Source organism: Mustela erminea, chromosome 7 (genome assembly GCF_009829155.1).
Source record: "Mustela erminea isolate mMusErm1 chromosome 7, mMusErm1.Pri, whole genome shotgun sequence".
NCBI classification, from domain to species: domain Eukaryota; kingdom Metazoa; phylum Chordata; class Mammalia; order Carnivora; family Mustelidae; genus Mustela; species Mustela erminea.
Window position 1 is genome coordinate 56,443,585 of NC_045620.1, and position 23,446 is coordinate 56,467,030.

Below are 23,446 nucleotides of genomic sequence, written 5' to 3' on the forward strand. Positions count from 1 at the left end.
CCTTCCCTCTCTGCCCCTCCGCCTCTGTACACACCCTCTCTCTCTAAAATCAATAATAAAATCTTTTAGAAAGACACAACTCCTGGCTGCCAGACTTCTTTAAAAGGGAGAACAGGGGCGCCTGGGTGGTTCAGAGGGTTAAGCCTCTGCCTTCCGCTCTGGTCGTGATCTCAGGGTTTTGGGATGGAGCCCCACATCGGCTCTGCTCAGCAGGAGCCTGCTTCCCCCTCTCTCTGCCTGCCTGCCTACTTGTGATCTCTCACTCTCTCTCTCTCTCTGTCAAATAAGTAAAATCTTAAAATAAGTAAATAAATAAAAGTGAGAACAGACCACGAAAATGTCTCTGCAGGGAATTTGTTTTTCCAAAATGAAGACCAACAACTTTCCCTCCTCCTGGAAGCCCCTGGTTACTATGGGCCTTGTAAGAGGCAGGTGGTCTATGTGTCCTCTAACACGAGCCCTCTGGACAGGGTTAGCCCCTCTCTTCTGCTCTGTCAGCAGAAGAAAACTTCCGAGGAGCAAGGATGGGAGGCTCCCACCCTCTGGGAGTCTGAACTATAAATATCTGTGGAGACAGATTTCTCCATAGGGAATAAAAGCGGAGAAATTTGTGATTAAAAAATACGGAAGGGCCTCGTATCTCTTTGGTGAACAGGATTCCAATTATCCTCACTTGCCTTTGGGCTCCACAGGGCAGCCTGTTTCTAATCTCCTATAAGTCCTTTAAGTCTGCAGCCAACTTCTCCCCCCAAATGTTGCCACATCCCTCAGAAATGGTATATAGATAAAGCCACTCCATTCACTTCCTGTCATACTAAAAGGAAAGAGAAAAATGAAGTGACCAAACATGCCGTGTCTTGCCTGTCTCTTCTCGGATTTGGGACTTGAGAATGAAGAGATTATATTGCATTAGATGAGGAAAAAAACCGTTATTTCCTGGATGCCAGTCGGCGGCCAGTGGTGACTGGTGACGGCTCTCTTGATGGCGTGCTGGGCGCAGGGATGCAGCCCTGAGTGAAGCCCACAGAGCCCAGCCCTGGAGCTTAGGGTAACCTGGGGAATTCGGACAGTGATCCACGTGGCAACAGCCGCTCTCCCAAACCAGCCCGAGTATGTGGGGACAATCCGTGAACCCGACACGTTAACACGTGCCTGACCATTCTACCCCAAGAACACTGTTCAACCTAATTGACGGATGAGCCTGTTTTGCAGGAAGTTGACCGACTATCAGGAGACCAGATAAGACTGGAGCAAACGGGCAAGAAGTCCTGCAGCCCCACACACCGGGAGAGCTCCCCAGCACGGTCACACGCCTGCCGCCATCTTTTGCGCATACGGACGTAAGTGCCCGGATGTCACTGGATGGCGCCGTGCGCAGAAGCAGTTGAGATCATCCCTCTTACTTCTCCTTTCCCAACGTCCAATCACCTGCTTCCACGTTTCAGATCTCCACCCCCTTGTAAAATCCATAAATGCTCAGCTCCCCTTGTCTTCGGGAAGGCCGGTTTTAGAAATTTCCTCCCTACTCCTATAATAAAACCCTTTATCTCTGCCGCAAGAACTGCTATCAGTGTTTGGCTTACTGCATATTAAAAAAGAGACCCATGTCTGGTGACATTTGAAAATAAGTCACGGCAGAAAAAGGGAACTGCAGATCAGGCCACGCTTCTAGGGACAAGCCCGGTTTTCCATCCTTCTCTGCTACCAGCTCCTTTTTCACAGTGCACACGAATGTTTGATGAAGAAATGTGTGGATAAAGGAGAAGACAGGGGCGTCTGGGTGGCTCAGTGGGTTAGGCCGCTGCCTTCGGCTCAGGTCATGATCTCAGGGTTCTGGGATCGAGCCCCACATCAGGCTCTCTGCTCAGCAGGGAGCCTGCTTCCTCCTCTCTCTCCGCCTGCCTCTCTGCCTGTCATCTCTCTCTGTCAAATAAATAAATAAAATATTTAAAAAAAAAAAAAAGGAGAAGACGCCTTGTAAAAAAGAAGAGTCATTTTTCTGTCCACGGAGCCTCAGTCATGGGGTGTACCACTAGTCTGTTATTTAAATAAGGAATTCCCTAACAAGTAAGTCCCCCTTAAATTGCTACGTCCACAACAAATGTCACATACAGTGGGAGAGGCGTGTACGGGGCTATTTATGGAGTGTATGCGCCATGCTTTACACGTGCTATTTCGTTTAATCTTATAGCAGATCTATAAAGCATTTTCCATTTGATTCCTCTTCTACAGATGAGCATGTAGAGGCTACAACTGGTTACATAACTCCTGCAAGATCCCACAGAGAGAAGGGGACAGGTGCTGCAAGGATTCACATCCAGGTCTGAGTTCAAAGCCCTGCTCTTTCTAGAATGTTCATGACTTTTCAAAAACTTGCTGCAGCAGGATGCGAAAGGCAAGCTTGACTGCGATGTTCCTCTGCTGAAATCAAATAATTTATAATGATAGCCTTTTTCCAATTTGCACGAAAAGTTAATTGGGAAAATTTTCGTAATTTCATGTTTTTCTCCTACTATTATTTTCCTGAGCTTTGGTGCCTGCTACCCCCTTATCGGAGAGTGACATCAGCAATTCTAAAAGGAATGAAAAATTAGAAAAGGATAATTAACAGCTATTCAGGCTTCATTCAGTAGATTTTATTCTAATTTGGAATGAATGCTCCCAATTTTGATTTTATATTGAGTCTGTGTTCCAAGAGCCTTGGGGGCTCACAAGAGAGTTACGTGCATAAAGTTCATTAAACAGGTGTTTGGATTGAATGTCCTGAGGAGGGCTGTCCATTTGAGGGAGAACACCAGGATGAACCCAGCTCCAAATTAGCAAGGACACACCAGGGGCGATGAAATTAATTTCCTATTCAGAAATAGCTGGTCATGTTCCTTCCTCACCTTCAGTAAGTAGCTTATCTACACTGGTTTCTATTAGGAACAGAAAAAGTCTTTGGTCACTCAATAAATCACTGATTTCCCACAGAAGACATGTCCCTTTCATTAAAGAAGGAGGGAAATTAGGCCACTGCTTCAGGGCTATAGAACAGTATTGTTATCCTGCAGACAATTATATAAAAGCCAGGTCTCACTGAGAAGCAACCTCCCAGGACAATAAGAAAGGAAAGAAATAAAGAGCTTTTGAAAACGGTCAGGTCTGAGGCTCTGTTGCCCCACTGAGAAGCCAATTTCTTCCTTCCTACAGCCATTTATTCTGTTACCCTGATATTTACGTATCCAACATTCTTTCAGCTCCTCTCTGTACTGTGTAGCACTTTACCTGGCCCAGGATGAATAGAAACTTCTACCATCGGGAATTTTGTAGTCTGGTGTCAAATAAGAGTGGTAGAGTGAATGGACACAGCACAGGGCCCCCACAGGCTCTGCTCGGTGGTAAAGGGGTGCTATGTTGGGGCCCTAAAGGGGTGTGGGTTCCACTGAGAAAAAATGTCATATTTCCACGTGTAGTAATGATGCTTCCCCAAATCTACAGATTTGATACAGCAAAAGAAAAAACAGACAGTTTGGGCTTCATCAAAATTTAAACCTTTTATGCATCAAAGAACAGTATTAACACAGTGAAAAGACCACCGGTGGAAAACATTTACAAAACGTATATCAAACAAGGATTTAATATCCTGACTATGTAAAGAACTCCCACAACTCACCAGTAAAAACAACCTGATTCAAAAATGGGCAAAGGACTTGAATCGGCATTTCTCTAAAGAAGATATACAGATGGGCAATAAGCATCTGTAAGTGTGCTCAACACCACTGATCATTAGCAAAACGAAAAATCAAAACCACAATGAGATGCCATTTCACAGCCATTAGGAGGGCTACTATCGAGAGAGAGAGAAAGAGACAGACAGACAGACAGACAGAGTGCACCAGGCCTTGTGCATGGTTCACAAGATTTAAAATGGTACAGCTGCTGTGGAAAGCAGTATTGCGGTTCATCAAAAAGATAAATGTAGAATCATCATATGACCCAGCTATTGTAGATCTAGACCCCCAAAATTTGAGAGCAGAAGCTCAAGCTGATATTTATATACCCATATTGATGGCAACATTATTCACAATAGCCCAAAGATGGCAGAACCCAAGTGTCCATTGGTGGCTGAGCAGATAAACAAAATGTGGTATATCCACACAATGGAATAGTATTCAGCCTTCCAAAGGAAAGACATTTGGACACATGCTACAACATGGGTGAAACTTGAGGGCATTGTGATTAAGTGAAGTCAGTCAGACGAAAGGAAAAATTATCATCTGAAAGAAATGCCTTACACACAGAACCTGAAGTAGTCAAGTTCACTGAGGAAAAAAGTAGAATGATGGTTGCCAAAGGCTGGAACATGAGGAATTCATGTTTAATGGGTACAGGGTTTCAGTCTGTACCTCATGATGGATGCTGATGGTGGCACAGCGATGTGAATGTACTTCATGCCCCAGAACTGTGGATTTGGAAATGGTTAGATGGCTATTATTTGAAAGAGAAAAAGGACTCTCCCAGTCCAAGATAATGCCCTCTCAGGTGCACCCACCTTGAAGAGCACAACATTCTTCTCTCATTTGGATAACAGAGGCAAATACATTCTGTGTGAGACATAGTGTTCATTTTTCTTCATTCGTTCAAGATCCACTGAAATATTTATTGAGCACCTTCTATGGGATGGGTTCTTTTCTAGGCACTGGGGTTATGGCAATGAGATGAACAAAACGGGCAGAAATCCCTGCACTTTCATGCACCAGTCTGGAATCGAAGGTCCATGTCAGTGAGGGTCCCAGCAGAAAATACAGGACATGCTCAAGTTAGGGTCATTTGTGGAGAGGTTAATAAAAGGAACTCTTGGGGCGCCTGGGTGGCTCAGTGGGTTAAAACCTCTGCCTTCGGCTCAGGTCGTGATCCCAGGGTCCTGGGATCAAGCCCCACATTGAGCTCTCTGCTCAGCGGGGAGCCTGCTTCCCCCCGCCCCGCCCCGCACCTCTTTCTCTGCCTACTTGTGATTTCTGTCTGTCAAATAAATAAATAAAATCTTTTAAAAAAGAAGGAAACCAACTATATTTAATAAGTAAATAAATAAATGAATAAAAGAGACTCTTGATAAAGATATGAACAGATATAGGGAAACCACATGGGGAAAGTTCAGAAACAGTAGAGTTGTTACTGCCTACAAGCTGAATAGTAGAGGGGAGGATGTAGCTATCTCTAGGGAAAGGAAATGGTAAGAAAAAACTGTCATGAGAGCATCAGTGAAGTTAGTGGAGGGACACAGTGCCCCAAGGTTACCCCATGGTCAGTCCAGAGCTACCCCACAGTTAGGTCAGAGTTATCCCACAGTTACACAAGGCTACCCCATAGTCAGACCAAGGCTACCCTACAGTTGGCCTACGCCCATATACCCCCACAAGGAGCTAACACCCAACCTCACCCCATCCCTACTCGGATCCCTTGCTAGTTCCTTAAGGCCCAAACCCAAGCAGATAACAGAATGCAAAAGAGCCTTTTGCTACAGAGTTCAAACACAGAAGGGTAGGAAATGGGGAGGGGGACTAGAGGGCCAACAAAAGAAGTTCCATACTGTGAAGAAAACATCAGGTTGGTGACCACCCTGGGCCTCAACTCCAGAAAGCTAACTCAAGGTCAGGAGTTCTCACAGGAAGCAGGCAAAGCCAGTCCAACAGGAATCTGGGAATTTTCCCGGCTTGAAGCCATGCCAGAAAACCAGGTTCAGTTGAGATTTGTTGAAGAGACCAACACAACTGTAGTATCAGTATTAGCAGGCAGGGTTGGATTGTTCCAAGCAACCTGAACCCAAGTTTGGCCTAACGCAAAGCTCAAACCACATCAAGACCAGACTATTCATTCAGCAAATATTCACCTCTTATCCCCATCCACGAGGAGTGGTGCACTCTTCCCCACCCTTCCTGTCATTTGTCACGTGTTTTGCAAGAGAAATTTAGTAGACATGAACAAGCAGAGGGCTTACAATGAGCTCTGGAGGGGCACCTCGGTGGCTCAGTGGATTGAACCCCTGACTCTGGATTTTGGCTTAGGGCATGATCTCAGGGTACTGGGATGAGCCCTGCACCTGACTCCCCACTCAGTGGGGAGTCTGCTTCTCTCCCTCTCCTTCTGCCTTTCCTCCTGCACACGAGTACACGCGCGCTCTCTCTCTCTCTGAAATAAAGAAATAAATCTTAAAAAGAAAAAAGTGTTCTGGAAATCTGCCTTGAGAAGATGTGTCCAGGGTAGCTGTGGCCCTCAACCTGGGTCCCCAGATGAACACAGGTGGGGCAGATCCAAACCGCAAACTACCTGATTAAAAGCACTGACTTAACAGTCACTTAACAGTGACTGACTCACTGTTCTGCTAAAGAAATAGACTCAGGGGGCACCTGGGTGGCTCAGTGGGTTAAAGCCTCTGCCTTCGGCTCAGGTCGTGATCCCCAGGTCCTGGGATGGAGCCCTGCATAGGGTCTCTGCTTGGCAGGGAGTCTGCTTCCCTTCCTCTCTCTCTCTCTCTCTCTCTGCCTACTTGTGATCTCTCTGTGTCAAGTGGATGAGTAAAATATTTTTTAAAAAAAGAAAAAAAAAGAAATAAGACTCAGGAATGGAGTGGTTTATCTAACATGATATATCTAACTAATGTATTGCATATCTGGTTCTAGAATCCAGTTGTTTTGATGCGCAGTCCAATAGTTTGAAAACCCTTGTTTTCTCTGGTGGAATAAAAGAGCCCAGGAAGCCACGCCTATGTTAATATCAATTCTGCCCCACTGACAACCCAGAGCCCATGTTCTTCCTACTACCAAGTCTTCCTCCTCTTTCCATCTCATAAATATCCTTATCTTCTCTTTTCATTCCCCTCTCTCCCTTAGCAACCACACTACAGGCCTGCAGCTTAATTTAGCCTCATCTTGGGTTCAGATGCTCTCAGAATTCAGACCAGTATTACAAGCTGTTTATGTCTCCATCCAGTGATCACACTGGCTCCTCCGGCTGAGTGTGCTCCCCATCAAATGCTATCTTCTTCAAACAGCTCTTCTCCAAACTTTCGTATTTCTTTAAAACACTTTTTTGTGGTGTGCCTGGGTGGTTCAGTCAGTTAAGCGTCTGACTCGATTTTGGCTCAGGTTATGATCTCAGGGTCGTGAGATTGAGCCCCATGTGGGTCCATGGTGCGCATAGAGCCTGCTTCAGATTCTCTCTCCCTCTCTCCCTACCCCCCCTCCATCTCTCCTTCTCAAATATATATATATATATATATATATATATATATATCCTTTTTATTTTGAATAATTATATAGAGATTCATAAGAAGTAACAGAGATAGTACACAGAAGTCCTTTGTACCATTTACTCAGTCTCCCCTAATGGTTACATTGGGCATGGCTTTAGCACAGTGTCAAAACTGAAACTGACATCTTATAACCATCACCACACTCAAGATACAAAACTAGTCCAACAAAACAAAGATCTGCCCCAGGCCACCCCTTTATAATCACACCCACCTTCCTCCCTTCCCCATCCCTAAACCCGCCAACCATTGGATTATTCCCCATTTCTATATTGTAGAGAATATTATTCAAATGGAATCCTATAGTATGTGATCTTCAAAGACTGGCTTGTTATGGTTTGGCATATGAAGTCACTAGAACAGTGCTAAGAACAATGGTGTGTAGGTTTTTATGTGGATATGTTTTCCTCTCTCTGAGATAAAGGTCCAGGAGTGAGGCTGTGGGGATGTATGTTAAGTGTATGTTCAATTTTTTTTTTAATTTTTTCCTTCCATTTTATTGAGATAGAGTTGTCCATCAGCACTCTGTAAGTGTAAGGTATGTGGGGTAATGATTACCACAATAACTTGAGTTAGCATTCTTCATCTCATGTAGTTACAAAAAAAGTTTTTATCCTTGTGATGAGAACCTTTAGGATTTATTCTCTTAGCAACTCTCAAGTATACCGCACAGTAGTGTTAACTGTAGTCATTTTGTACATTACAGCCCTAGTAGTTATTTATCTTATAATTGGACATTTGTACCTTTTGGCCACCTCGTCCAATTCTCTCACCCCTCAAACCCTCACCCCTGATAATCACAAGTCTGACCTCTTTTCTTTTAAAGGTTTATTTATTTATCTTCAGAGAGAGAGAGAGGGAGCAAGCACAATGGGAGGAGCAGAGAGAGAAGGAGAGAGAATTTCAAGCAGACTCCACACTGACCACAGAGCTCAATGCAGGGCTCAATTCTATGACCCCAGGATCATGACCTGATGGAAACTAAGGGTTGGATGCCCAACTGACTGTGGCACCTGGGTGCCCCTAATCTCTTTTCTGAGCATAAATAAACACACACACACACACACACATTCACTGAAAAGGATATATTTATGGTAGATAAGCACATTAAAAAACCACATATATGTTATATATAGGTTAGATTATAGAGTATCAAACAGTATTTTGCCTTTCTTTGTCTGGCTTATTTCACTTAAATTGATGAAGAGACTACAAAACTCTTTTCCAGAATGGCTGTAACATTTCACATTCTTTACCTCTTGCCATAATTTGATACTTTTTTAAAAAGATTTTATTTATTTATTTGACAGAGAGAGATTACAAGTAGGCAGAGAGGCAGGCAGAGAGAGAGGAAGGGAAGCAGGCTCCCCGCTGAGCAGAGAGTCTGATGCAGGACTTGATCCCAGGACCCTGAGATCATGACCTGAGCCAAAGGCAGCGGCTTAACCCACTGAGCCACCCAGGCACCCCAATTTGATACTCTTAATATCTTTTATGTATCTGTTTTGATAAGTGTGTGGTAATATCTCATCAGAGTCTTCATTTGCATTTCCCTGATGGTTTGTGATGCTGAATATTTTTTCAGTGCATATCTATCATAAATATAACCTCTTCAGTGAAATGTCTCTTCATGTACTTGTTTTCTAGCAAGATTGTTTTATACTGTTGACTTCTGAGAGATTTTTGTACATGCTAGATAAGAGTCCTTTGTCAAACGTGTGGTTGCAAATATTCTTTTCCTGTCTGTAGCTTGTCTTTTCGGTTTTTCAACAAGGTCCTTTGCAAAGCAAACATTTCAAATTTTGACATAGTCCAATTTATAGATTTTTGTCTTTTATGAGTTGCACTTTTGGTGTTGTGTCTAGGAACGCTTCACTGAGCTCTTCTATGTTTTCCTCTAAAAGTTTTATATAATTTGATGTTTTACATTGAAATCTATGATCCATATTGAGATAAATTTTGTGCAATGTGTGAGTGTTAAGCCAAGATTCTTTTTAAAAAATATTCAGTTGCCCTAAGACCATTTGTTGAAAAGACTATCCTTCATTGCACTACTTTTAAATCTTTGTCAGAAATTAGTGCTATATGGGATGCCTAAGTGGCTCAGTTGGTTAAGGTCTGATACTCGATTTTGGCTCAGATCATGATCTTGGGGTTGTGAGATTGAGCCCCATGTTGGACTTCATACTCAGTGCAGTGTCTGCTTGAGACTTTCTCTCTCCCTCTTCCTCTGTCCCTACCTGCCATGTGCGCGCACTCTCTCTCTAAAACAAACAAATAAATAAATAAATCTTAAAAAAAAAAAAATCAGTGCTGTACTGGTGTAGGTCTATTTCCAGGCCTTCTACTCTACACCACTGATCTATGTGTCCATCCTTCTGTGAATACCACACAGGCTTAAATAAATAGTCACACCTACGTACTCGTCTTCAAATTGGGTAAACTAATTTCGCTCATTTTACTGTGTTTTTTTTCTCTCCAAAATTGTTTGTTATTGTAGTTCCTTTGCCTTTCTGTATAAATTTTAGAATAACTCTGTCTATACCCACAGAAAATCTTCCTGGGATTTTGATAGAAGTATTAAACATGCATATTGATTCAGAAAAAATAGTCATTGTTACTAATTTGAATCTTCTAATCCATGAACACAACATGTCTATTTATTTAGATTTTCTTTCATTTCTTTCATGGGCTTTGCAGTTTTCAGCATATAAGGCTGGTATACGGTTGTTGTTGTTTTTTTTTTTTTTAAGATTGATGCCTAAGTATTTTATTTTTTTGAGTGACTATAAATAATCTTGTATTTTTTATTTTAATTTCCAAGTGTTCTTGGAACAAGTTCTTCTCTACTTCATAGAAATATAAACGACTTTTGGGTTGTTAATTTTATATCCTGTCATGTCACTTATTAGTTCCAGAAATGGTTTTGGAGAATTTGGGGGATATATCCCCCTATATTCTATATACATACATATATATGTATGTATCTCTGTGTATGTGTGTGTATATATATACATACACATACATACATAGCAAATGATGTCATCTGTAAATAAGGGCAATTGCATTTCTTCTTTTATGATCTGTATGCTTTATATTTCCCTTTCTTATTATATAGGCTAGAACTCTCACTACTTTGTTGAATAGGGGTGGTAAAAGTAGACATCCTTGCTCCCAGTCTTAGGGCAAAGGCACTCAGTCTTTCATCATTAAGTGCGATGTTAGTTACAGAGTTTTGGTAGATGTCTTGTCAGGTTGAGGAAGTTCCCTTCTAAGGCTTGTTTTCCTGGAATTTTCATTGTGAATGGGTATTAGACTTTGTCAGACATCTTTTCTGCATTAATTGATACCATTATGTGATTTTGCTTCTTTAGCCTATTAATATTACAGATTACATTGATTGGTTTTCATATATTTAACTAGCTTTGCATATCTGCAATAAATCCCACTTAGTCATGATATAAAATTCTTTTTATATATAGTTGAATTCTATTTGCTAATACTTTATAAAGGAATTCTGTACCTGTATTCATAGTGTTTGGGTTTCCTTTTTTGTACTATAGTTTTCTGGTTTTGATATCAGGGTAATAATTAATTCATAAAAAAGAACTGGGAAGTGTTTCCTTCTCATCTATTTTCTGGAAGACATTGCCTCTTAGCCTTTCTTTCATTCTTTCTTTCTTTTATTTTCTCCATTATTCAGATTGGGGAATATCCGTTTCCTTATTTTCAAGTTCACTGATTTTCCCTTCTCTTTCCTCCATTTTTATGTTAAATGCATCCACTGAGATCTGTCTTTTATTTCTAGTGCTTTTAGGTTCTAAAATTTCCATTTCATTTTTTATATCTTCTATTTCTTCATTGAGATTTTCTTCTTTTTCATTCATGTCAAATGTGTTCAGAATGGATCATCCATTTTTATGATGACTGGCTTAAAATCCTTGTCAGGTAATTCTAAGATACATCTCCTCTTAATGTAGACATCTATTGTTTGATTTCCTTCACTCAAGTAGAGATTTTTTTTTATTATTCTTTGTATTATGAGTGATTTTTTTGATTGAAGCTTAGACATTTTGTGCCTGACGTCATGAGACTCCGAGAAAGAAAAGGCAGATGAAATTCAGGGAATTCAGCACCATGCCATTCTTCAAGTTCTGAGATCCCTATTGGATCTACCTCTTTCTCTCCGTTTTTCAGTCTTCTTGTCTTCATTTTGTATGTAACGTCTGGCGAATTTTAGTTCTATTTAGCAGGAAAGGGCAGTTACTTATTCTCTATCTTTCTAGAAGAAGAAACCCATATTTCTTTTAACTAAGCCATTTTTCTCCTCATTTTAGGAGTCATATCTGGCTCCTTCATTTCCCTCTATTTCTGATACTGGAACATTGGTTCCACCCCTCATTACTCCGTGAGTTAAAAGTATAGTCCTTTCCACATTCTGTGCCTTTGTCCTGTTCAGAAACTGTTCACTATCTCTTGCTTGAATTATTTAAATGGTTTCCTAATTGGTCTCTAAACTGACAGTCTCTCCCTTTCTTCCAGTCTCTACTATTCTGTAGATTGTGGCCAGATTTATTTCCTTAGGCATAAATCACTGTGCTTTCTTTCTCTTCCTCCGTGACCTTAGACAGCTCATCAGTGGCTATTCAGGAAAACTCAATCCTTAGCTTGGGGTTCAAAGCCATCTATGTTATGGCTTCTCTTTCTGTTTATAACCTTATACTCCTCTACTCTCGCACACAGTCTCATGCTGCAACACAAGGACATCACGTTCAGATCCCAGGCACATGCTGTGCAGTTTGACACTGGGCCTTCAATCATATATTCCCCCTGCTTGGAATCCCCCAACCTACCCACTCAAGTCAGATCGCACTGCCTCAAGGAAACCTTTCCTGATCACCCAATCAGAACCAATACCTCACTCCATCAACAGCTATGGCCTTTTGCTCACAGCTCTCTTTAAACATATTTTCAATCCAGGGTGTCTGGGTGGCTTGGTTGGTTAAGCATTCAACTCTTGGTTTTGGCTCAGGTCCTGATCTAAGGGTCATAAGATTGAGCCCCACATCAGGGTCCACACTGGTCATGGAGCCTACTTAAGAGTCTCTCTCTTTCCCCCTGCCTTCTCTCTCTCTTTCTCAAAAACAAAACAAAACAGAACCCAAACAAAAACAAAGCAAAACACATTTTCAATCCATCTCATAGCTACAAGACAGAATTTATGGTTTATGCAGGGTCTCTTCTTTGGTACAAAACCAGGCCTTCTTGGCTTAGTGGTCCAGGAAAGAGAGCAAGCCCGTCAGTGGAGGGCAAGACTGGAGCTGCCTTCATCAGGAAGCAGGAGGTATGTCAGTGAAACATTTGCTTAGTTCTGGGAAAATGTGCTGATTTCAGGAGATTTTGTTCTATCCTAGGTTTCTCCTGGGTTCTATCCTGGGTTTCTGGACCAGGATAGGTCCAGAGAAGGAAACTTTAGAGATATGTCAGCCATGCTTTTCATGAAATCAGTTTTGGAGATATTCTAGAACAAAGCTCCTCTGCCCTTCCTTAAGTCTACCTATCACGTCTATAATCTGAACAGTTCATCCTTTGGGGTGCTGGTGCTTTCTCTGTACAAGGGGTGGTGGCAGCAAAGGGAGCAAGGGAAAGTAGAAACTGCTTAAGTCTTAGCTCTGCCCCTTACAGGCCATGTAAATTCTGGACGTATTATTTAGCTTTGTACCTCACATTCTTCATCTGCAAAATGGGGATAATTATAGAACCTACAGAGAATCACATAAAAATGCTTAGTATTGTATTTAGCACTCCAAAATGTTAGCGATGACCATTTTCAATATTTTCCACCCAAGTATCTTGAAGAGTAGAATATTCGTGAGGCCTAGGACCATACCCCAAAGTAGGCTCTACTTGTTTGAAATTTCTTTTGGGCATAAATAAATATTTCTGCAAGTTTTGCACTCCCCTCCACTCATAGAGTTTGTTTGTTGAGTTTGTTTTAATATCTGGCTATTTCTCCTATAAAAATATTTAAGAGAAATGTAGATTCTAGAAAGAAAGATAATTCTATGTTAGAGCCCTGGCGCAGGGCAGAGCCTCTCAGTGACACACTCCTAAAAGTCAAGGTGAACATTCCCAGCAGGCTGACACAGAACACTGAAGCCCATACCAACACCACAAAGTATTCCTCACTGATGAGTTCTCTGTGGGACTGACGCAGTCCCTATACCCTCCTTGACTGACCCTCCCTAAACTGAGATTCACAACCTCAATCCCCCTTTCCTCATCTGGGAGAGCTAGCCCCTTGTGTGGAATGTAAGCAATGTGGCATGGAGATAAAAATCTTGGCTTCTATTTCCTGGGCTATGATCATCAATAAAATAGGGCAGAAGAGAGCTATAATCTAATGCACTGTATTACTGTAATTAGAGCTTCATGCATAGAGCTCTCTCCCGCCCTCCCTCCAAAATAATGAAACAGTTTAAAATAAATAGTAGTGACTTTATTCTCCATCATGTGGTGTTCAGTGATTGGGTAATTATGGTAACAGCACACAGTTAGTGGATGTTGAGTTCAGAATGTGAGAAAAAAGATTTGGGGAAAAACACACACACACAAGGGAGAGAACCAGAGAACCATAGCACTGTGGAGCTAGGAGGCATCCTGGCAATTGTGTACCTTATACCCCCGCTCGCAAAAGAAGAAACAAGAGACTCAGAGACAGCAAATGTGAGGCATTTAGGCAGAGGTGGAGTTAGAACAAAAACCCAGGTTCCTCTCTCTTGTTCAATATTCATTTCAAACCACATGTTGTCTCTGGGAAAGCATACAAGGCGGAATATTCTAGAAAGCTTTCCGCGGGGCAAGTAGACTTTGCCCCCAACACCTGCTGAGGTAGAGGACAACACTTCTGTGACTTAAGTCGCGGCCACCGAATGTCAACAGCAACTAGCCCTGAACGTTTGAAAACTTTTTTTTTGTTTGTTTTCTCCATTTTGTTCCTTTGATGTAGCAGAGAGGAAAAATTAGCAAGTGCACAAATTAAGATTTTGTTTAACTTGCTCTTGATGAGGCTAATTGTTTATTTTCAGTTAGATTTTATTTCTGTTATTACATTGGGAACATCAGATAAATTGTCGAATTTCTTATAAAAATGTTTACATTTCTCAGTCCTGTGCCACATGTAAGAAATTCAGAAAATGTCAATGCTTTTTGCATTTTTTGGGGGGGATTTCCCCCCAAAATAGCTAAGGGTCCTCTTGGAACAAAAAGGAAATCGACTCCAGCCTGCAGATGTGTAAGGGGTCCAGAATGACACAAACATGTACCATTTCCCCCCCGATGTGTTGAACAGAAACATAATCATAGCCAAATCCCCCACATGCCCCTCTCTCTCCTCTTCTCCTCCTTGCTGTAGAAATGGAGAGATGGATGTAGCCAGAGGGAAGGGCATGAGCTCATCCCTGCTTCAAATCGTCACTGACTCTGTCATTTGCTACTCAGCCCCTGAAAAGCAGCACCTAGGGTCTGGCGGAAGGGACTTCCTCCTTCCTACCCTGTCCAGGCACCACCCAGCAACACATGGGCCCTACCATGGCTAAGCCCAACCTGAATGAGGTGGACATGGGAACTTCTACTCTGCCTATGATGAGAATATGTGCCACCCCAAAAGAGCAGAGCCAGCCACTGGTGATTGCTGAGCAGGAAGCAGCAATGCAGTTGGGAGACCTTCTCTACAGAAGTAGAAGCTCATGCCCTTACAGAAGTAAGATTCATGCTGCTGCATCCACAGATACAGAAGCCACTAAGAAGCAAATTTCTCATCCAAGATAAGGTTCTCTATGCTCTTTCTTGCTCCAACTCCAACTCTCTCTGAACCCTGAAATGGAGCTGGGGCTCATAGGTCTTGATGAATAGAGTCATTCAGATGTCAAGGTGAGATTAGGAAGATGTCAAGATGGCTGTTGAGATCAAGGATGTAAACATAGGAAGACCCCCTCTTTGTGGGCAGTTCTGCCTTCTCTTTAGGGCCTTCGGATGGTGCCACCAGCACATGGCCCAGTATGGGAGGCAGGTTCACCCAGATGACATACTATGGCCATATGCATTTCCACAGTCCCTTCCCCACACAAAGTGTTTTGTCAGTCAAAGTTCTGTCAACTGCCCAGTGGTAGGCAGCTGCGATTGTCTTCACTCACTTGTGAGGAAACTGAAGCCCAGAGAGGCTAGCACACAGTGAGTCAGCTCATAGAAAATTCTAGATTGTGTGCTAAATTTCTGAAGTCTGCTCTCTTCCAGACACTTGATGGTACCTTACCTAATTGGTTTTCTTGTCTGCAAAATGGGTTGAAGAATGGCACCTCCCCCATATGGTGTCATAAGGACTAAATGAAATGACTTTGCAGAAATGTTTAGCATGGTGCCTGACACACAGGAAGTCTTCGAGTTAAGGGTTAGGGGTCCCTGTAACATCCTTACTAGTATCTGTTATAACCTCCACCTTACAAATCAGGAGACTGAGGCACGGTCAGGAAAATGACTCACTCAATTAACCAGCATGGTAAGTGGCCTAGTGAGGCCTCAGAGGCAGATCTGTGTGACACCAAAAGCTTTCCAGTCAAGAACACAATGACTTCCGGAGCTCGTGTTGCCTGTTGGCAAGTTCTGTGCCCTTTCACAGACCTGTTCGTCCCGATTTGAGACCAACACAGAAAGTGTTGAGACTTGGTTTGACAAGCAAACACAAAGCCTTCTACCTCAGAAAATACATAACGATTTGTCATTGTGTACACAGACATCCAAGCATCATGTTCCATGAAGACTTTGATGACATCAACAAAGAGGCCCTCCCCAGAGTCCCCAGGGAGGCTAAGCGCTTCTGAAGTAGAGTAGGGTGTCTGAGGCCAATAATTCACATGAGTGTCCAAAGACTATTCTCAACAGCATTTCTATGACCTCAGAAATTCTCTGTCACTATTACATAATTCCTAACTCAGTTTCTTTCTTTCTTTCTTTTTTTTTTTTATAAAATATCAAGTAAATTTAGCAAAAATTGGGGTAAAATCCTTTCTTCTAGCTACAGCTTCTCGCATGCTGTAGGTATTTCACAAATGTACAATGTATGAATAAATTGATGATGAAAGAATGAATCTATTTTGTTCTTGTGAATTGGCTCAAAAAGCCAGTTTTACAGAGGTTAGCTAAAAACTACCTCCCTGAGAATTCACAAGTGTCCAGTAATGCTTTGCCAAAAAGCTCACAGTCTATATTTTAGATGCCTCTGATGCAAGGATGTCCCCCCACAAATGTGGCCAGAGACTCAGGTGTGTGTTAAAGCAGTCAGGTGCTCTCACTTGCTTTGTAAGCATCGAACCTGAGCTTGAGTAGAAGGCACCCATGCTCCCTCCAGGACCCACAGCTTGGGCAGGGAACACACCTTCCTTTGGTGTTACAGCCACTCGGTGCCATTGGCTGGGGACTGGCCAGCTCTGATCCCATTTCCACCCACCAAGGATTCTTCAAAAGAATCAACATACTAACAAGATCAACAGGCTGGCCCCTCTGCGACATGGCACATGCTTTGCCAGGAGCTCCATTACCGAGAAGTTCTCAAGTGGAAAGAACTGCTCTCGGTGGAACATCTGAATCAGAGTCTTGGCTCTGTGGTCTCAACAGGGAATATTTCTCCTCCCTCCTTAACTGTAAATGTGGCAGTGGGGATCCCACTAAACAGAACCCAGGTGCACAGAAGTTTGTGAGAGCACTTTGTAAACAATGAAGAGTTCAGCTGGCCCGTCTCCAAAGACCATTACCACCAACACAGGGGCAGAAGAAAGGTCATTGGGTGCAACCGGATGGCCTATGGCTTGGAAAGAAAAAATATATGCTCTGTCCTCAGCAGCTAGTAACTTCAGATGCTCTTATGCACCCCACTGTCGGATATATTAAGCTGGAGTTGCCCCAAAGTTCCTCATTTTTGTGCCTGTCACCTTCACACCTGTGTTGCCATAGACAGCCGAATCTTGCCTGTTATAATTTACCTACTATTTCTTTTCATATCAAATTGAAGTTAACTTTCTTGCTGTACATTTTCATCAATAAACCACAGGTTTGACATGCTGGTAACACGTACTTCTGTGCTGCATTCCATATATGGGGAGACACTGTAGTTAGAAAAGATCATTCCACTGCTCAACCCAAGATGGGAGGAAAGGGAGCCGGCCGAAACCTCATATAAGTTGGCACAAGGAATGACTTGGATGTTCCCGAATCTGAGCAAAAAAGCAGTCCTAACACACTGAAAAGCAACTTTGAACTCTAATTCATTATCTGTTCATATACAATAAGGATGATTTATGTTCCTATCACACTTTACAGTTTTAACAACACATTCATGATCATTTTACATGGGGTCCTGACCCCAAATATGGCAGCAGGTGGGGTGGCTGATACCATCCGTTCACACGAGGGACTCAGGGGTGTTGGAGGGTTTGTATGAGATCATGTTAGAAATAAGGAACAGCACCAGTAATGCTGTCTTCAGCACATTTCACTGCACCCTCCTCAGGGGGAACAGTATTTTCGCTAGGACTGCTTTGTCCTCTTAAGGCAGGACAACTCTCCCTGCCAGTTTTTTTTTTTTTTTAATCCATCTGCTCTTCTACCTGCACATTTATCTGTCTATCCATCTGTCTATCATTCTTCCCATTTATCCAGCCAGCCAGCTACCAACCTACCCACTTCCCCATCCATCCATCCACTCACCCATCCATCTAGTTTTGGGGGACCTTCTTTGAGCTTGTCACTCACTATACAGAGCACTGGAACTACCTGCCAGTTTTTATTCTTATAAAATGAAGAATGTTCACGGTGAATTGGGATGGCAATAAGAGTAATATCCACCTCAATTTCTTGTGATTTAAAATTCTACTGCAGATTTTCCCTGATCATACAAAACATAGTAATACGCTCTACTTCTTCCCCTCAAATGAAAGAAAATACTTGAGAGTGGGACAACAAAAGAAGCAGGAAAAGATCTGGTTAGTAAGAGTCCTCTCGTCCATAAGTACATTGGAAATACAATACTTATGGTTACATTGTTGGATCACTTTAGATGAAAAGGGCACACTTCTAATTACTTCACACGAGTATAAGTCCAAATAATTAGAATATATCCCTGATAGTGTCTTGGAACTTTCTGGAAGAACAAACTGAAGCAGCTAGGTGTTTTCTCCTCAGCCGTTCAGAGTCAAGACTCACTTATCTTCATGGCTGCCCTCTGTTTTGGAATTTTAATTCCTTCATTTCAGAGCTGAGGACAGCAAACCAATGATCAATGATGCAGTGGCCTAACATATTGAGAGTCCGTAAAGGGATGTGTCTCAAAGCAGATAAAAATAGAACTCCAAAAATCATGTAGAACAGAGTGAGACAAAACAGGAATCTATTACCAACCAGTATATAAAAGAAAGAAAAAATTCAAACATGCAAAAGAAAGAAAACATGGGAGATTTCCAAAGAAAAAATTAAACAAAACTTGAACACTCCTGTAAGAATTTTTTGAATTTATCCCAAATAGCTGTAACTTCAACCCACTTGTTTTCATCACGCTTTCCCGTCACTGATGACTTCCTTATCAATGAATGAAGTAGGGCAATGGTTCTCAAACCTCAGTGTACATCAGAATCACCTGGAAGGCTGGTTAGAACACAGCTGGCTGGGACCCACTCTGAGTTTCAGATTCAGTAGGTCTGGGGCAGAACTCAAGAATGTGCCTTTCTAAATTCCTGGGTTATGCTGCTGCTATGGTTGGTCTGGGGACCCCACTTTGAGAAGCGAAATGGACCATTTCTAGTCCTCATCTTTTCAGCAGGGTGTGACCATGGGGACCACTCCCCAGTAAATGCCACATTTCTGTTGCTTTCCCAGCCATCTTGCCTCTTCTTCATCTTAGAAACCTAGAGTTCCTCAGGATGCTATGCTAGGCTTCTTTGTCCTTTCACTGAAATCTTCCTGAGCAACCTTGTTCACTCTGAACCCTTTCGTTAACCACGGGCATCTGGCAGCCCCCAGGCTGCTGCTCCATCCTGACACCATGCGAGCTCCCCTCGGGCACAGCATATTGTCTTGTTCAGTGTCCAGAACATGCCTGGAATATAGACTGTGCCCCATAAACAGCTATTACAACTTCCTCGTAGATATTTCCTCCTGAATGTCCCACCGGCTAGCCTGCAACTGACATTAAATATACTCGGAAAGAAATACATCAGAGAAGATATACTAGATTCCTTCCCCGTATTTCCAGTCGTACCACCATCTACCCATTCCGTACGATCTAAGAAATCGATGGGTCATCCTCGAAGTCTTGCACGTCAAACGCCAAGTTGTGCTGACTTCACTTCTAAACCTCTTTCGGGTCGTTCCATTCCCTCCACCCCATTCCCATTGCCGCTGCCTCATCAAAGCCACCCAGCCTCGCACCCAGTCCCTCCTCTGATCTCTGCACCAGGCGGTCGGTGGAGAGATGGGATCTCATTCCGTGCTCCGTGACGAAAGCCAGCCCTGTCCTCCCGGATGTGTTTTTGTTCCTCAAACACTCCATGTGCTCTCATTTCTGAGCCGTGGCTCGTGAGCTTCCTTCCACCTAGAATACTCTTTCCTTTTCTTCCCCCACATGTCCTTCTACTCATACATTCGGATCCTCCAAAAAGCCTTCCCTTCCTCTGTCATAAAAACAGAACAAAATCCCCAAATTGGAATATGGCTTGCCTTGAGTTCCTATGACCTCTCTACCTACAGAGACTGCACTACCCCTGCTTGTTTAGCTACTGGCCTTGTTTGCTCTCCGGGGGGGAAGGCTCATGTCTGTGTCGTGCTGGGTCCAGGGCCTGGACCTGATCATATTTGCTGAAGAAATAGGCCAACCAGATTTAACAGGGGGAGACATAAAAGAAATTATTTTTCTATGCTGAGAGCCATCAGAGAAGCAGTATGTCTGGAACGGGCACGGGGGAACACTCGAGGATGACGGGAATATTTTGTACTTTGTTCTGGGTGGAGGTAATATAAGGGTATACATACATAAAAATGCAAGCTATACACTGAAGAGTGATGCATTTTACATATATAAAGTGTACTTCAATAAAAGAAGTGAATTATTTTTAAATTGTGGTATAACTCATATGGAGATATAAAAATTCATATAGGTTAAAACAATTCATGTGGGATGTGACCCTGGAATTCAGTTACAACCCAAGGCACAGAAGTACTGAAAGATGCTAATTATTTCCCAAAGATCCAGAACAAAAACACGGTGAGGGGTTTTTTGTTTGTTTGGGAGGTTTTTTCAAGAAGAGGAGAGAATGGAGGGGGAAAGGGAGAAAGAGAATCCCAAGCAGGTTCCAAGCCCAGTGCAGAGCCCTAAGGGGGCTTTGTCCTATAAGCCCCATATCATGACCTGGGCTGAAATCAAGACCTGGTCGCTTAACCCACTGAGCCACCGAGGCACCCCTTCCTTAAGTCAGTTCAAAAAATGTAATTGCTTTAGATTAACTACACCTTACTTAAATTTGGAGGCCTGAAATTCTTTTTAGGGAAAGAGATGATTTCAAAGTCATTCTCACCAGAATCATAGATACCCTTTAAAAAAAATACCAATTCACAGGTCCACCTGGGTGGTATAGTCAGTTGAGCACGCAGATCTTGGTTTCCGCTCAGGTCGTGCTCAGCGTCATGATCTAAGGGTCATGAGATTGAGCCCCATATCAAGCCCCACATCAAGCCCTGGATTGGGCTCTGTGCTCAGCACTGAGTCTGCTTAGGACTCTCTCTCTCCCTCGGCCCTTCCCACCTCGCTCACTCTCTCTCTCAAATAAATTAAAAAAAAATTTTTTTTAAAGCCCATTTCACAAATTAGAGAGACCATAGTCTAACAGGAAACACGGAAAAGTTCGAGATTCATTTTCTAGCTAATAGGCAAAATGCAGAGCGTTTAGGACCTTGTGTTCTGCAATTTACTTTTCATAAGATCTCTGTGCTTTGTCATGCCAGGCTTCCTAACAGCCCCCCTGACTCTGTTGTTTGTCCTGACTGCTCAGCAGTCTTTTGGACCAGGTAAATGCTAGTTTTGAAACACAGCAATTAAAGCATTCTTCAGGTAGGGTGAAAAGCACCCAGGGGAAGCACGATGCATCCAAAAATAATGACATCTACAGCCACTAACCACTAAAAGGGCGCTTTCTACACTTTAGGCAAAAGTCATTGCCTTCAGCCCTTTCGGGTGATTTTTCTACAAACATACATATTTGCTTCTGTTCTTGGTATTATTTTAGTCAAAGTTTCATTTTCCTTATGCCTCTCTTTGCTAATGGTATGCTTACATTCAAAATTTAAAGGAGAGAAGGATTTAAAACTCCTGATTATTTAATCTAGTGAAGATATGACTTTAGCATCACAATCCTCATTATTCCCAAGTGAGAGGGGAAACAATTTTAATATACAAAACCCTTTCCAACACCAGAGTTGAAAAACTGAAAGCTTGCCAGTCATCCCAGTCTGACTGTGAGGAAGGGGGCACCACCTTGGCCCCTTTCCTCGTGGGAAAGCCGAGGTAGCTAACTGGCAAAGGAAAGGGGACCCAATGTCCCGGGGGCAGGCAGGGGTACTTATTCCTAATTTGGAGCACTCTGTCGCGGTTTCAAAGTATCACCCAGGAAAAGGAAATAATCCGATAAAGTTGACGTTACCCGGGGAAATGAGAGGGGAGGGGAGGTCGGGGGCCGCTGGGATGGGCGACGGGCAGAGATGGTGATGGTGATGATGGTGATGGTGACGGTGGAGGCGATGGTGGCGGTGATGATGATGGTAATGATGGTGACGCTCGCCGGCTCCTCTCCAGTTTCTCCATCTCTGCCTGTCCTCTCTGCCTCCTCCGTCCCCGCGTGGCCTCTGCCCGGAGAAACACAGCCGCCAGGATTTGCACCCAAGCCGCACGTCCTCGGGCGCAAGGCTGCGGCGCCCGCCACCCCGGCACCCCGGCACCCCGCCGCGCCCCCCGCGGCCGCAGCTCCTCGCAGGGCGCGCACCGGCCCGGCTCCCCGCCCGCGCGCCCGGCCCGCCCGGCTGGCCCCGCGCCCCCCGGCCAGCTCCCCGCCGAGACCCCGCGGCCCCGGCCGCGGTCACTTACGCCAGCGCTGGGCCCCGCCGCCCCGCGGCCCCGAGACAAAGGCTGCGCGGCCGCTGCGCCGCCGGCTGCTCCTCCGGCCGCCGCCGCCGGGGACCCGGAGGAGGCGAGGGGGAGGGGACAGAAGGGAGGGGACGGCGGGGAGGGGCTACCCGGCTGCAGCGGCCCAGACCCCGCTCCTGCTACCCCCGGCCCGCCGCCCTCCGGGGCGCCGTCCTCCCCCAGTCCTCGGTCCCGAAAACCTCCCCCAAGGGACCGGGGTACCGCCCCTCGAGGGGGCGGGGTGGGAGGAAGAGGAGGAGAGACGCGCGCGCGCGCGCGCCTGTGTGTGTGTGTGTGTGTGTGTGTGTGTGTGTGTGTGTGTGTTCCCTCCTCCCAATCATGATCCTCTCCATCCACCCCCGCAGCCCCGAGCCATCTCAGGAAAATGCCAGCCTCTGCCGCACCTTACAACCCTGGAGATGCTCCCACCGACCTCCTTGCCGTCCACTCACCTCTCCTCCTGATGTCCAACCATTTTATGAAGAGCAAAACTGAGACCTGGAAGGTGAAGTGCCCAAGGACGCAAGGTGGGAGGAGAATGCCAGGACCGTGAACTCTTTCCGGGTGGGACCCACATCTCACCTGTTTTCCACCTCCCCGCCCCCCCTGCCCCGCCCCCGCAGCTTGCTTAGCTCCAGTCGCTGGCCCCCAGCAGGACCCGGCAGGTTGGAAGGTGGGCACCGGGGAAGGCGACCCCCTCATGCACCTTCGGGGTATGGGGCGGCTTCCCTTTCCGGGAGAAGTACCACTTTCCCTTGGCTCAGTCATTTGCATCTTGTTAAGAATAGTGGCTTTGATTTGTTTTTATTTTTAAAACTTTTCACTATGGAATTAAGAAAAAAAAATCAAAAGTAGACTAGTATAAGGAAGCCCTGAGTGCTTAGCTCCAGCTTCAAAGGTTGTAATCCTTGCTCTTCTTCCATTTATTCCCCACT

At 44.0% G+C, this 23,446-nt stretch overlaps 1 protein-coding gene across 4 annotated transcripts in view; it reads right to left on the reverse strand.

Annotated features, from left to right (window-relative positions):
- The window catches only part of GPR45 (G protein-coupled receptor 45), an 83,211-nt gene extending 60,430 nt beyond the window's left edge, over nt 1-22,781 (reverse strand). Inside the window, exons 1-3 of one of the 4 annotated variants that reach the window (XR_004287663.1) lie at nt 22,473-22,771; nt 22,033-22,234; nt 8,226-8,262 (exon numbers count right to left, since the gene is read on the reverse strand). The gene's annotated coding sequence lies outside the window, so the exon portion shown is untranslated. Of the gene's footprint in view, nt 1-8,225; nt 8,263-10,338; nt 11,534-22,032; nt 22,235-22,472 lie in introns of those variants that run through there. The other 3 variants (XR_004287662.1, XM_032351692.1, XM_032351693.1) reach the window with 3 other exon arrangements.
- Between the last annotated feature and the right edge of the window lie 665 nt (nt 22,782-23,446).